Source organism: Montipora foliosa, chromosome 12, assembly GCF_036669935.1.
Source record: "Montipora foliosa isolate CH-2021 chromosome 12, ASM3666993v2, whole genome shotgun sequence".
Taxonomy (NCBI): Eukaryota; Metazoa; Cnidaria; class Anthozoa; order Scleractinia; family Acroporidae; genus Montipora; species Montipora foliosa.
In genome coordinates, this window is record NC_090880.1 from 12,896,058 (window position 1) to 12,911,057 (window position 15,000).

The window sequence follows — 15,000 nt, forward strand, 5'->3', positions numbered from 1 at the left end:
GATCAGGCGCGGGTTCCGTATTGCGCTCCGCGACTCCGCCCAATACGGAATATATTTTCTCCCAACTAGCCTTCAAGACGCAGAAAATGCGATAATCAACTGACTCTTCCATAAGCGATTAGCCACCTAATTGTTTTCCTGTGAGTAGAAGGCAAGAGGGGGAGTATTATTTGCATTGTGTTTAGTTCTTATTAATTCTTATTGAGGAATGAGCTAACTTTCCTACACGATGCTTTACTGGAAATCTGTTTTCCATGCATTTGATACTTGGTAGAAGCAAGTTTAACTTATATGCCTCTGAGGCAGGCTATTGCAGTCATGTATCAACTCATTGTTGGCAACTGTCGAAAATAGGGAACTTAAGCAACGACAACGGCGACGGCAACGAGAACTTCACAAATTTGCATATTTAGTGGGAAAAAACAGTAGCTTTGCACGCCCTGCACGTGCGGTTTTCACTTTTGTCCATTTCTTTGCCGTCGTCATCAAAACAAAAACGTGAAATAGTCAAATTTGAGGTTTTAAGGAGAACGTCAGCACTTGACGATAGAGTTTCATTTTCTCCCCTAAATTAAGCGCCGTTCCGACAAATGTCGTTTTTGAGGAACTACCACACCCTTGTCATATTAAAAGGGTTGACATGTTTACGAAGTGATAACAATGACGCGAATTTATATTTTGAGATGACGTTCTCGATGCCGTCGCCGTCGTCGTTGCTTAACTTCCCTATTAGGGAGCTTACGAAACGAGGACGACGACGGCTACGAGAACTTCATTTAAAAATACGAGTTCGCGTTATTCATATCACTACGAAACTATTTCATGTCGTGTCGCGTTAAAAATGTGTAGTACCTGTCGAGGAATTAATCTGGTATGAATGAGTTGGAAGCGTAGAGAGAGAACTGAAAATTCATCGTCATGTGCTAACGTCCTCCACAGAACCTTGAATTTGGTCATTTCACGTCGTCATTTAGGAGATGACGGCAAAGAAATGTACCAAAATGTAAAACGCACGTGCAGAGCGTGCAGAGCCATTGTTTTTGCTCACTAAACCTATTGTTTTATAGCGTCGTCGTTGCCGTCGGCGTCGTCGTTTCGTAAGCTCCCTATTAGTGGCTGAAGGGCGACGGTTTCTGCAAGTCTCTCGGGATTTTTGACTCGTAGACGCACTTTGAAGTTTCTTTGGCTCCATCACTCCTTCTAATAGGCCATTTTCGAAATATCAAATGTTCACCTTGTTATTGAGGCAGTGAGGACAAAAACGATAGGAACACGTTGGAATGAATGTGAAGAATATTTACATATCATCCACTTTCCTTTGTCATTGTCCTCTAGACCTCTCTTTCCGACTGAATTTGAATAGATCGAAAAAGGCCTAATCATTATAATCCAACATGGCGGTCAACAGTTATAGCAACCAGAGACGCAACTAGTAAGAGATATTCCACTCCATTTTCCCATTTCTTACACTAGTTTCCCTAAATGGTAGAAATGCTGCCGAAGGGAAGGGAGATGTTCATGTATAGTTGCGGTAATTTAAGGACGGGTCGTGCGCGGAACTGAAGGGATATTTTAATACTGGTCTTGAGCAGGGACGGTACATAACGTGGACCTCGCTCTGGACTCCACTCGAGAAAAGAAAGAAAGTGACACATCGAGCATGTTGATCATTTCCGAGGTTTACTTCATCTTTTTTCGGCACAGCAAGTTAAAGCTCGAATTGCTATGGAAATTAGTTCTACTTTTTCGTGTGACTATTAAAGTACACTAATTTTTTCAGAACTCCATCGTCACATGCCTATTAACGAATTCGTGTTTTTCTATATCCATTATTTAGGTACTTATACCCCTGGTTGCGCTGCATTTGCTCAAGTGTCTCCTAATGTAGTAGCGGACGAGAGTGTTATGAAGACCGATGAAGGAATATCAATGGAACAGCGATATACGGTGGTTAGTGTCTTGACTTGTCTGAATTTTCAATTTTAACTACGTGTTTTTTCTGAAATCCCATTGACGAAAGGAACAAATTGTGAAGGTTGTTGTAGGCCAGTGGGTCATTGACATCACACTTGAATTTCCACTCCTTTCATTTCTCGCACGAATACGATCTGAGCAATGAATAAGACCTCATATCGTACAGAATTGAAGAAGAACAATTTTGATCATGACGTTTTCATTTGTTAATTGAAGATAAGTGCCCAGAGTTTAGAGTGCTTTCCTTGAGATCCGGATATCCCGGGTTGAATACCCGTTCCGACCACTGGTTTAATTTGATGTGTCTGGTAGTCCTTGGTTCAATCTCTCGGCTGCACTTGTAAATAGCAACCTGGTTGGCCTCTGGCCATTTGGTATTATTCTTAAAGTTGTTGCTGTTGTTCTGTTCTGTGATTGGCCTGTTTCATTGGCCCAGAAAGTGGGCTATGTGGAGCGGTCAATTGAAATGTTTGTTTACTTTTTACTTCAGTGATTCGAGTAAGATATGGTGGGTACTCTATTGCTTTGGGATGCTGTTAACGTGGTCACATTTTGTTTCGTTTTAAGGAAACATGAAGAATTGCCTTTTTGTTGTGTTAGAATTCTCAGTTTTTCCATGGCTGTCATTGTTGTTTATTCAGCGTCATCTGGTTGATTTGTTGGAGCAATGTGCCAAGTATCTCGAGCGAGCGGGGCGGTATGAAGTCATGGATGAAGTGTTTAAACTAGCGATTCCTATCTATGAACAAGAGAGGGACTTTAGGGTAAGACGGGGTTCACTGTTGGTGTCCATCTTGTATATTTTGGCTATCGCTTAGGTTGTTGCAAGGTCAGTTACAAATACCAGACTTTCTGCGGATTTCGCTTACCGTAACATCCAAATTCCATCAAGGTAGAAATGAATTTCATTGCACTGATCTTGTTCAGAGCTTTGGCATCCGTCGTGAATTCTTAGAACACCTCACATGGCTTGTGTTTGTTTGCGCCGTGGGATATTTTGATTGATTTTAGGGTGTCCATATCATTGACGCAAAATCAAATTAAACAGGGGCACCCAACGAGAATATAGCTCAAGACGACTTAAACATCGCATTGTTAAACGTATGTTAGCATTTAAACGGTAGATATGAGCATATTTTTATCCCCTAAACGTTTTTCATCTGTTCGGATTCCCTAGCTGAAAGTCTAGTGATCCGAACATTATAGGGATCAAAACTTACTTTTTCGAAAATTTCAGCCAGAAAAAGGCTCCCTAAAATTCTATGTGACTTTTTTAGGGTAATAATCCGTTAAAAATGGGCAATTATACCATGTTTTAGATGTTCGAAAATCCTAGGACAGGCAGGCAAGCAAGGAATTTTACAACAAATTTTCAGAAAATTCTAGATCTGAAATCGTCTTCCGAACAGATATTTTCCGAAATTTGACGTTGATGTAATTTAAGCAAAGTCGACGGGTACGGCAACGAAAACGCCTCAAAGCAAGAATATTATCAGTTACAAAAGTAAATATAATCGTGCTGCACGTGCAGCACGAATTTCCGTGCACGTCCTTGCCGTACTCCAAAAAACAATGTGCATGAAATCACCAAATTTTAGGTTTTGATGACAACGTGAGCTTGTAACGATGAACCATTCATTTTATGTTTTAAAACCGTTCATACCCATCCAGTCATAGAACAGTTCGCCCGTATTGTACAAGGTGAAAAATACTTGCGATAGTTTTATTTTGGAATGACGTTTTCGTTGCCGTAGCAGTCGTCTTTGCTAAAACTCCTTATACCTTACCGAGCCACATTCAACGTCTTCTCTTCGAAAGATCAGAACAACTGAAGTGCTTTAAGTATATATTTCGTATTCAACAATTTGACGCCAACTTTTCCTTTCGTTTCATTGTTTGGTATGACACTGGGTATTCTTAGAAGCGGTATGTTTAAACGAGTTCGCAGTATTTTTAGATTTGTTTACTCCTCAGTGGTGTTTGTTAAATTTCGGCAAGCTATACAATAGCATAAATAGTCTGGAAACCATTGAAGTTTATAAATAAACAAGATAAAAATACATCCTGACATGAGTATTGTATTTTTTCACATCAGCGCCTGACCAATGCATATGAGAGCCTAGCCCAGGCCTACAAGAAGTTGTTGATGTGATGGGCACTGGAAAAAGACTGCTTGGCAAGTACTTCAGGGTTGCTTTCTTTGGACAGGTAATTTTAATTTCATGTTTAGATAAAGTTTATGTGAGAACGCGAAAAAACTGCTTCATGAACTGATCGATTTTTTTGTCCTGTTTTGAAACAAACGTCTTAGTACGTCGTTCCATTTGATAGCTAAAATCGATTGAGCCTCTCCTGCGTTAAAGGTCGGGACAAACCAGGCGATAAGTCGCTGCGACACGTCCCCGGGACAAGTCGTCGCAACAATTCGCCTCGTGTGACACGGTTAATTTTCTGAAAATCGTTGCCGCCCCAGCAGAATTTTGCCGGTGCGATCAGTTGCACGAATTCAAACCAGTTTGAATCAGTGCGACTGATCGCAGCGACAAAATTAGCGCATGCAGCGTTGTCGCAGCGTGGGCACTTCCGGCATCAAGTCGCTGCGACAAAATATAAATGAACCAATGAGAGAGCGTCATGTGGTCTGCTATATTGAATTAGAAAACTAGTTCACATTCCCCCTCATTCAAGATCACTGCGTGTGCACCGAACAGGCACCGTGTCGCAGCGACTTGGTTTGCAAGTAGTACTCACGGAGCGACTTGTCGCAAGGACCTGTCGATGCGATTTGTCTACTGGTGTCTCGGTCTTTAAGCCTAATTTGTTGGACCGCGTTTAACGCCAAATCTGAATACATAGCATGACTACCTTTAAGGTCCACTGTCTTAATCGTCACTAGCATCAGCTCAGTAACGTTATTTCGACCAATTCAGGAGCCCATAACCAGGGGCCAATTCTTGGATTTCACATGACGTCACGGCCGCCATGTTGGTGTCCCCAAACAATGAAATGGCGGCCATGTTGGTGTCCCGATCCAATCCTCCGGGAATTGAAAGCTATTATTATGCTAACGTCTTCTTTTGTTTTCGTTGAAAAACATGGCTGTTGATCACGTGAGTGAAACCCAGGAATACTGGAGTCAATACTGGGTCCATGTAGATCAAGCTACTTATTAGACAAGTTGTTTAAATAAGATGTGGCTTGCACGGGTAACCATTCTCAATCCCATGGGTAATAAATTCTTATTATTTTGAAGGGTCTTGTTTCGCGAAAAAATAAATCTAAAAATAACTCGGTCCCTAAAAACGACGTTGTTGTTGTTGTATGCTCGTAGGCTTGCATGGCCTCGTGATCAATTTCTTTGTCTTTCAGATGTTTGGTGATGATGACGGGAAGGAATTTATCTACAAGGAGCCGAAGATCACGGGTCTTGCAGAGATTTTACATAGACTGGAACAAATTTACTGCAGAAAACACGGCAGAGATAACATCAAACTCATCATAGAGTCTGCAAAGGTGAATGAATGGTGTCTTTCTTTGGAAGCAGTGGACGGATGGAAGCCTAGAGGCCTGAAAACCTAACGTAAAATTGATTCCTTTTCAGGTGCATGCAGAAACGTTGGATTCAGAGATTGGCTACATTCAGGTATATCTTGATAACTTGAGTACACTATCCTACCGTTTCTTTTCACTTACGTAATAAAGCTTAAGTCCAAAATTAAAGCATTTCTCACGCTTCTGTATTGTTTCGTCGTTTTTGACGCAGTTCCTCCTACTTAAAGACGTTGGCCACATTTCAGTTTCACTATGTTAGCGCTCTTCCTACGAAGCGATCTAAGCTTTGACTTTGTTCTTAGTTTCGTCGGCTTTGTTGGTGTATTTTATGGACTTTTAACGTTATAAGAGCGTTTGAAGTTAAGGGTTTTTTGTATTAGGTAAATCAACAGTCGTAGCTTCTATGTTTGTTCAACTGACTAAGGGTGGCTAACAGGACAGTCACTTGACTTTTGGAGAACATATAGTTTATTTGTGGCCCGATTAGCATCATTTGCGCCCGAGCGGAGAGACCAAGTGGCTACGCGCCCTTTGGCCACTTGTGAGTTCGATTTATATCCCGGAGGAGGTGAACGGATTAGTTACCTTACATTTTTGTGCGACTGCAACCATGACAAAAAGAAAGAGAATATTAATGAATATTGATTACTCTTTGTTGATAGTTTTTCTTGTGTAATAATTCGCCCCGTGTGAGTTCATAGGACCCCGATATGACCTCGCCGTCCCCGTGTTGCATATGTTGAAATTTGCAGATAACCTACGTGCAACCGTATTTCGACGATGAGGAGTAGGAGCTCAGACCCACTTTGTTTGAGCGTAACAACAACATCAGGCGATTTATCTATGAAACGCCATTTACCTGCGGTGGCAAAGCGCATGGCAGCCTAACAGAACAATGCAAGAGGAAAACTATCCTGACAAGTAAGTTGATTTAGCCTTTTGAGCATGCGCAGAAAGACGCTTTCTTGCTGAGAATGAGTTGACACATTGTGTCTATACAGCAGTTTTTACATAAAGAATAACAGGACTATTTGTACCACGCTATACATTTGCAAAAATACCCTCCTCCCCATACTGTGTTGCCCGTTTGGGAGTCAAAGATCACAGGAATTACGACTCAGCAATAGGGACCTTAAGATCAGATGACGAGGACAACTACGAGTACGAGTGTTCCGTACTGAGCATGCGCATAAGGTTTGGAGGTCGACATGTTTCGAAGTGCGAATGCTCAGAACGGAAAACTCGTACTCGTAGTCCTCCTCCTCCGATCTAAAGATCCCTATTGTTTGGGGGAAGGAGGGGGTGAAAAGAGTTTAAAATGACAAAAGAGTTTAAAATGACGGAATAGGCGGTCAAAAAGGGTGTGGAATAAACTAGTAATGCTGCAACTGTACGATATATTTAGAATAGAATGGATGGCTGTGTTTATCGCCCATCTTTCATGCAGTCTTGGGGAGTGAATTGCGAAAGGGTACAGCTCACTACATCGGGAAGAAAGCGTACATAGGCCACCATGATTAAAAATACCATAGTACGCTTTGTTTGCCTTCCAAAAGTTTCATATACGTGTTCTTTATTTTCTCTGCTTTTGCTTATGCTTATGCAAACGTTTGGAGGGAAAACAGAAGAGTATTATGGTATTTTTAAACTAATCCAATAGGCACCTCTGACAGCCGCTGTACGGTCCATGTTTGATGTCGGAGCACATTAGCTGTGAGTCGATTATAATGAGGGAGGGAAACCGGGGTTTCCAGAAAAGAACTTAGTAAATTATTAGTCACTGATACACGAAGGGAAGTGTTAATTAATGTTGATTTTTGTTTTGCACATTCTCTTCTAGTATCCAACACGCTTCCTTACATAAAGACGCGAATTCTTGTGGTCCAAGAGGAGCAATACGAACTGACACCAGTTGAGGTTAGTTCGTGTTACCTTAGTTCTAAGGAACGAATTCAATTCATTGTCCTAACCAAAGCGAAACTAAAGTAAATTCAGCCAGTCAAGAGTGGCGCATACAGAATTTGAAGCAATGATATTTACACTACTAGTATATTGTCCTTTCTTTGGCTTATCGAAGAAGACGCACACTTTTTAGGACAGTCAAATGAACGCAAACCAGATGCATGCAACTAGCGATAGTATAGTGACCTCAAAAAACATGACTAAAACACTAGCATATAATTTGTTTAACAGTGGTTTGCTTGAGTTTACCGTTCTTTGCACATCTACGACTTGAAAAGACCAAGTCTATGAAAAATGTGACCATGCAACGCCGAAGTTTTAATACGCTTTCTAAGTTTCAACACCATTCCTTGAATTCCCATGAATCAAATTGCGGCTAAAGTAAAGTTGACCTTACAAAATATAACTTAACGCTATCGCAAGTGATATCGCAGATCAAGAACAATGGCAGAAGGAAATTCAACTAGAATTTATAGAAAAAGCTGCTGTTCTGAAATACCCTGCTGTTATTAGTACTTTCTTGCGGGTGTTTTGGTTGTACAACGCTAAGAACTGAGAGCCATCTGCATCATCACGAACATTGATGGTGTGAGGCCGCCATTTTGGAATCGCAGTAAGGAGAAGAGTGGGACGAGTTTAACGTACAAGATGGCGGCAAGGGACCTAAGGAGATTTGTCGCAAGAAAATACTCGGCAAAAAGACGCACCTTGAGTTTAGATCACATTTGGGGCCAACAAGCAATTTCTTTGAGAAAAAATGCTGCGCCTTATAGCCGAAAAACTGCGGTTAATTCATCTGCAGTGCGGGCGAACTATCCTGTAAGTATACAAAAATTTGGTTTTATCAACGGAGTTGATAATGTAAATTGGCCACCGTACAGAGATTCTAAAGGCTGACGTTTCGAGCGTTAGCCCTTCGTCAGAGCGAATGGAGGAATTATGGGTTACGTGTAGTTTTTACTGTAGAGTAGGAGCTTTGCTATTGGTGGTAACATGGCAACGTGAAAAATAGGAATATATTAGTTAAATGAAAAGCGTTCTTTAATACCGTGAGGATTAAGGGTGCCAATTTGGAAGATGAATTTTTGTTCCAGATTCTTGCGGCTTTCCGTCTTACCTAGATGTAGGGAAAGGCCGCAGATAGCCATGTGTTTTTGGAGTGGTTAGGGAGATTAAAATGACGAGCGACTGGCTTAGATGCATCTTTGTCATTCTTCTCAACATCGCGAAGGTGTTCGCGGAATCGGTCACCTACAATACTCGTCACATTTGTTGGAACACCCATCCCCGCTTCCCCCTTCTTCCAATGTTGATTTCCACAACTACTAGTAGTCGCCCGATAAATTCTCACACAACATTGAATTGGGGGAAGGGGGATGTGGTATAAGCTACGATCTTGTAACACGATGATTCTGACCATTCGCTGAGTATTCCAACATGTAATTTGTGATAATCGGTATTGGCATAAATTAATATTTTGCCGACACGGAACAGATTCCTGGGTGCGAGCGTAGTATGCTAGGGTTCATGGGTAGTACGTTTGTAAAAGAGACGGTTGAGAAACTTGAGACATTCTACGATCAGCCTTGCGACTAGTACTTTTGCTTTTAGGTTTTTCTCTTCTCTTCATCACTTTTCTGGCCTTGTTATGGATGAAGCAGGCGTCAGGAGAGTAATCGCTGAAAAAAACAAAGATCTCGTTCAGATCAAAGATCTCGTGGGTTCGTCGATTTCTGACCTTAAAAGGTCTAACGAGTCCATCGCTTCCCAGCAGATGTCCGAGATTAAGAGGCTGAAGCGAGATTCCGTTCCTCAGTTCAATAAAAAGAGTAACAAGGATCAGTACAAAGCTAACAAAGCTATCAAAGATGCCGTTGAAGATGCTCAAATTGCCCTCGAAAGGAACGACGTAGAGAAGACTAAACAAGCCTTAAATGAAGGTATGGATCTGCTTCAAGAGCGTCAAAAGTTGATCTTACTTGCCGATAAATCGCAGTCCGGGGGGAAGACGGTCCTCGAATATAAACACCATGACCTCGCAGACGACGAAGAAGATGAAAAAAAGATATACAGGGCCGAATCACGAGCAGCTAGGTCCACGAAGCGTTTCACATCTCGCCCGATACGGAAAAGAAGTAATGTCCCTTCGACTTCAACAACGGCGCAGTTTTACGCCTTACAGATGCCCACTTTGTTTTCGCGTGTAAACCCGCAGCTTTCGTCTCTGAGATCGGCATCTGGTTTGTGCTTCACTTGTGGCAAACCCGGGCATTCGAGGGCTTCCTGTCCGAATTTGCGGTTTAATGTTCCTTCTAATACCGGTCAGAATTCCAAATGATTTACTTTGGATGTCGATCTGGATCCGGGCTGTTACGAAAAATAGTATTGCGTGACTAGCGTTACTGTCTAGAAGCTTCGCGAGAGTTACGAGTTTGTTTATATTTAGGTTTGTACGTAAGCGTTTCTAAATCGGTGTGTTTTGTAATCTTTCTATTATTAGATTCATTACTAATTTAGAAAGTTCTAGAAGTTTATTGTCAGAGTATATAAGTAGACGAGTACAAGCGGAGTGTTTTTCTAACTAGTTTTTCACAAGCGAAGAGAGTTGGCGTTGGCCGTGTTTAGTCAAGTGTGACAGAAGCTGTGTTTATTCAAGTTGGCGGAGGCCGTGTAAGTTTATTGAGTACGTGTTGTTAAGAGTTTTACTTCGTGGAAACTACGTTCGTTTTTGGAATAAATCTTCTTGTTGTTGTTCCGACAACCCTGCGTTCAGTTTAGTCTGCAAGCTAACTTTCCTCAAAACGTTCGAACTCGTAACATTGGGGGCCTGTCCGGGAGAGGAATTCATTTGTTTGCTGACTACAGAAACCAGGAAAGGACAATTCAAGAAGGAGTTACAAAAAGAGTAAGAAGAACTGTGCAAGAGAGTATATTGTGTTTTGCCGTGAAATACTGCTATGGAAATGGAAAAGCTGTTGCAGATGGGGAAAGAATTCGGATTGCAAGGAGAAAAGCTTCTCGAGTTTGTGAGGGAAGAGGAAGAAAAAGAAGAAAAGCGTAGACAGTTTGAAGAAGAACGAAAAAAGGAACAAGAAGAAAGAGAAGAGAGACGTCGAATGCTTGAGGAGGATAAAAGAAAGGAAGAGGAAGAGAAAGAGGAAAGGCGAAGAAGAGAAGATGAAGAGAGAGAAACTAGGCGACAAGAACGCGAACTAAGAAAGTTGGAAATGGAAGCCGAGCTGTTGAAACAGAAAGAGGCTATTGAAGCGGCAAAAAGAGAGCACGAGTTGGAGATTGCACGTTTGGCTGTGGAGAATGCTGACCGGCGTCCTGAAGTGAGAGAGGATCGGGCTAAGGCACCTAAACTCCCCTCGTTTGTTGATGGTAAAGACGATTTGGACGCGTATTTGCAGAGGTTCGAGAGATTTGCCGAGACGGCTAAGTGGAAAAAAGATGGATGGGCATCGAAGCTCAGTGCTCTGTTGTCTGGAAGGGCACTAGAAGTGTATTCACGTCTATCGGAGGATGCAGCTAAGGATTATGACAGGGTAAAGATTGCGTTAATGAAGAGATATGACCTTACCGAAGACGGCTATCGTCGCAAATTTAGAGCATCCAAACCAGAAGTTGACGAAAGTCCGGAGCAGTTTATTGTGCGACTGGACAGATACCTGTTACGTTGGCTAGAGCTTTCGGATACTGCGCAATCCTTTGATGGTCTTAAGGACTTGATCGTGAAAGAACAATTTATTGACTCTTGCCCTAAGGATTTGGCAATTCACCTGCGAGAAAGGGCACCTGAGACTCTAGCAAAGATTGCGAAGATCGCTGACCAGTACTTGGAGGCTCATGGTAAACATTTGTTCAGCTCAGCGAGCAGAAAGCCAGCAGTGCAGCCTGAGAGGGACGAAGCCAAGAACATGCAGATTAATCCACCAGCTCTGCATTGCTTTAAGTGCAACACCCGAGGTCATAAAGCTGTCAACTGCCCAACCCTAACAAGAAAGTGTTTCCTATGTGGTAAGCAGGGACATGAAGCTAGAAACTGTCGATCAGGTGGACGCAGATCAGGAGGACAAAGTAAGGATGGTAACCCTGTGCAGCGTGGTCAAGTGAGTGCCAGTTGTTTAGTTCAGCCACCTGAGGTTAAACCTACTGTTGAAGAAGTTAAGGCCTGTATTAAAGATGATAAGCTGCTGTTAGCCTGTGGTAAGAAGATTCCATTGTTGAGTAGTGCTTGTGTTGAACCGTTAACTGGAGTGAGAAGTAAAATGCCTGTCGTGAAAGGTAGAGTTGGAGAGAAGCCTGTTGATGTCCTGAGAGATACTGGTTGTAGTGGAATTGTAGTAAAGAGGGATCTTGTGTCTGAGGATCAGTTTACTGGTGAATTTAATGTTATGCTGCTCATTGACAATACGGCAAGGAAAGTTCCCATCGCAAAGATTGATGTTGATACACCTTATCTCAAGGGCCAAGTGGAAGCGCAGTGTCTTCCCGATGCTGTTTATGATTTAATTATTGGTAATGTACCAGGCGCAAGAGCCGCTGACGACCCAGACCCAAGCTGGCAAGTTCCTGTACAAGAAGCTTGTGCTGTAACCACGAGAAGTCAAGTTAAGAAAGCTGGAGAACATATTCCGTTGAAGGTACCAGATACCAAAGAAAGTCCTGTAGTTGATAGAGAAAAGCTCAAGCAAATGCAGCGTGATGACGAGAGCCTACAGAAATTTTGGGAGAAAGATGACGTAGCTGTGAGAGGCCAGGCTGAGACTTCATTTGAAGTGAAAGGTGGAGTTCTGTACCGCGTCTACAAGCACCCTTATGTGAACGGAGGTAAACCCCTGAAGCAGGTTATGGTTCCTGTGCAGCTGAGAAGCCGAATAATGGAACTAGCGCACGGATCGATCATGGGAGGTCACATGGGAATAAAGAAAACGACTGATAAGATTCAAAGCGCGTTCTATTGGCCAGGCATTCAAGGGGACGTGACTCGTTATTGCAAGTCCTGCGATGTATGTCAGAAGACAGTTAACAAGGGTTCCGTACCGAAGGTTCCCCTAGAGAAGATGCCATTAATTGACAAGCCGTTTAAGAGAGTAGCAATCGACCTGGTTGGACCTATTGTTCCCCCGAGTGAGGACGGTCATAGATATATATTGACATTGGTCGACTTTGCAACTCGTTATCCTGAAGCTGTCCCGCTGAAGAACATTGATACTGAGACTGTGGCAGAAGCGTTGGTGGATATCTTTAGTCGTTTGGGAGTGCCTGAAGAAATCTTGAGTGACCTTGGTACGCAGTTCGTCTCTGAGTGTATGAAGGAAGTGACGCGACTTTTGAGCATTAAACAGCTCACCACGACCCCTTATCATCCTATGTGTAATGGCCTGACGGAAAAGTTTAATGGAACAATGAAGAGCATGTTAAAGAGATTGTGCAGCGAACAGCCAAGACAGTGGCATCGCTATATTAACCCGTTGCTGTTTGCATATCGTGAAGTTCCGCAGGAGTCTACTGGTTTTTCGCCGTTTGAGTTGCTGTATGGTAGAGCTGTCAGAGGACCGATGTTTATTCTCAAAGAGCTTTGGACGAAAGAGTTGGAGGAGCCTGAAGTAAAGAACAGTTATCAGTATGTGTTTGAGCTACGCGAGAAGCTTGAAGATACCCTCAAACTGGCGCACACCGAGCTTCAGAAAGCCCAGAACAAAGGCAAGCATTATTACGACCGAAAGACTAAAGTCAGGAAGTTTGTACCTGGAGATAAAGTGTTAGTGCTGCTACCGACCGACCACAACAAGCTCCTAATGCAGTGGAAAGGTCCATTCGAGGTTAGTGCTGTAGTTGGTCTCAATGATTATAGAGTGAGAGTCAAAGGAAAAGAGAGAGTTTACCATGCTAATCTACTGAAGAAGTATTTTGAGCGAGAGGATTCTGTTTCCGTTGGAGCAGTTGCTGTTGAAACGAACGCTAACATCTGTAAGAACGAACATGCTGAGAGTGAAGTAGAAGAAGTTGACCCTGTGGATAGTATTGATTATCTGGAGATTGGTGGTTATGTCGCGAAAGAGTCAGTCAATGATGTGACCATAGGAGATAACCTTTCTCATGAGCAAAGAGCAGAGTTCATGGATCTTGCAAATGAGTTTCAAAGCTTATTCACAGAAGCTCCAGGCACAACAAGTTTGGCTCAGCATCATATCAAGCTTACATCCGACCAACCAGTTAGATCAAGACCATACCCAGTACCGTATAGCTTAAGAGAATCGTTGAAGAAGGATATTATAGACATGATTAAGATGGGAGTCATAAGAGAATCAAGTTCGCCCTATGCTTCGCCTGTTGTAGTTGTTAAGAAAAAAGACAACTCAAATCGTGTGTGCGTGGACTATCGTAAACTGAACAAGTTAACCGTTTTTGATCCGGAGCCTATGCCAACTGCTGAGCATTTGTTCCAGAAGTTGAATGATGACAAGTATTTTACCAGAATTGATCTGAGTAAGGGCTACTGGCAAATTTCTATTCCTGAGGAGGATATACCGAAGACCGCCTTTGTGACGCCTGACGGATCGTATGAATTCCTGAAGATGCCGTTTGGTATGATCAACTCCGCAGCGACCTTAAAGAGAGCCATGAAGAAGCTGTTGTGTGGACTGGACAACGTTGAATTTTATTGGGATGACATTTTGGTTCACACCCGTACGTGGGAAGAGCACATCAAGGCGCTCCGAGAGTTGTTTAGAAGATTATTAGCTGCTGGAATGACCATAAGACCGACTAAATGTCTTTTTGGAGTCAACACCGTTGATTTTCTTGGTCACCGTTTGGAAGAAGGGTTAATTGGTCTTCATGAAGACAACGTGACGAAGATTAGAGATGCTCCAAGACCAACTACTAAGAAGCAGATAAGATCGTTCATGGGTTTGGCTGGATATTACAGAGATTTTATCCCAAACTTCGCAGCATTAGCAGCCCCGCTGTCAGACCTCACGCGTAAAGGCCAACCTAACAAAGTTGAATGGGGTGAGGCACAGGAGAAAGCCTATCAGAGTATCAAGGCCCTCCTAACAAAGGAACCAGTCCTTCGACTGCCAGATTCAAGGAAAACCTACTTCCTGCAGACTGATGCTTCCAACACTGGTATTGGCGCTGTATTAATGCAGAATCATGATGGCAAGCTATTCCCCGTTTGCTACGCAAGTAAGAAATTGTCAAGTGCGGAGCGTAATTATTCAACCATCGAGAAAGAATGTTTAGCCATTGTGTGGGGATTCAAAAGGTTTCATCTTTATCTGTATGGAGTTCCCTTTGTGCTACAAACAGATCACGAGCCACTGAAGTACATGAACAGTGCGAAGTTTGCTAATGGACGCCTAATGCGTTGGGCTATGTTCCTTCAGAGTTACAACTTCAGAGTTGAGGCTATCAAGGGATCCGAGAATGTAGGAGCAGATTATCTAAGCAGAGTAGAGGAATAACTTAAGAGACACTGGACTGCCTCCTTAGTTGGTACTA

The 15,000-nt window shown here is 42.6% G+C and overlaps 1 pseudogene; it reads left to right on the top strand.

Moving 5' to 3' along the window:
* The first annotated feature begins 1,905 nt into the window (after window positions 1-1,905).
* LOC137978459 (dedicator of cytokinesis protein 11-like) overlaps window positions 1,906-15,000 on the top strand; it is a 34,902-nt pseudogene continuing 21,807 nt past the window's right edge.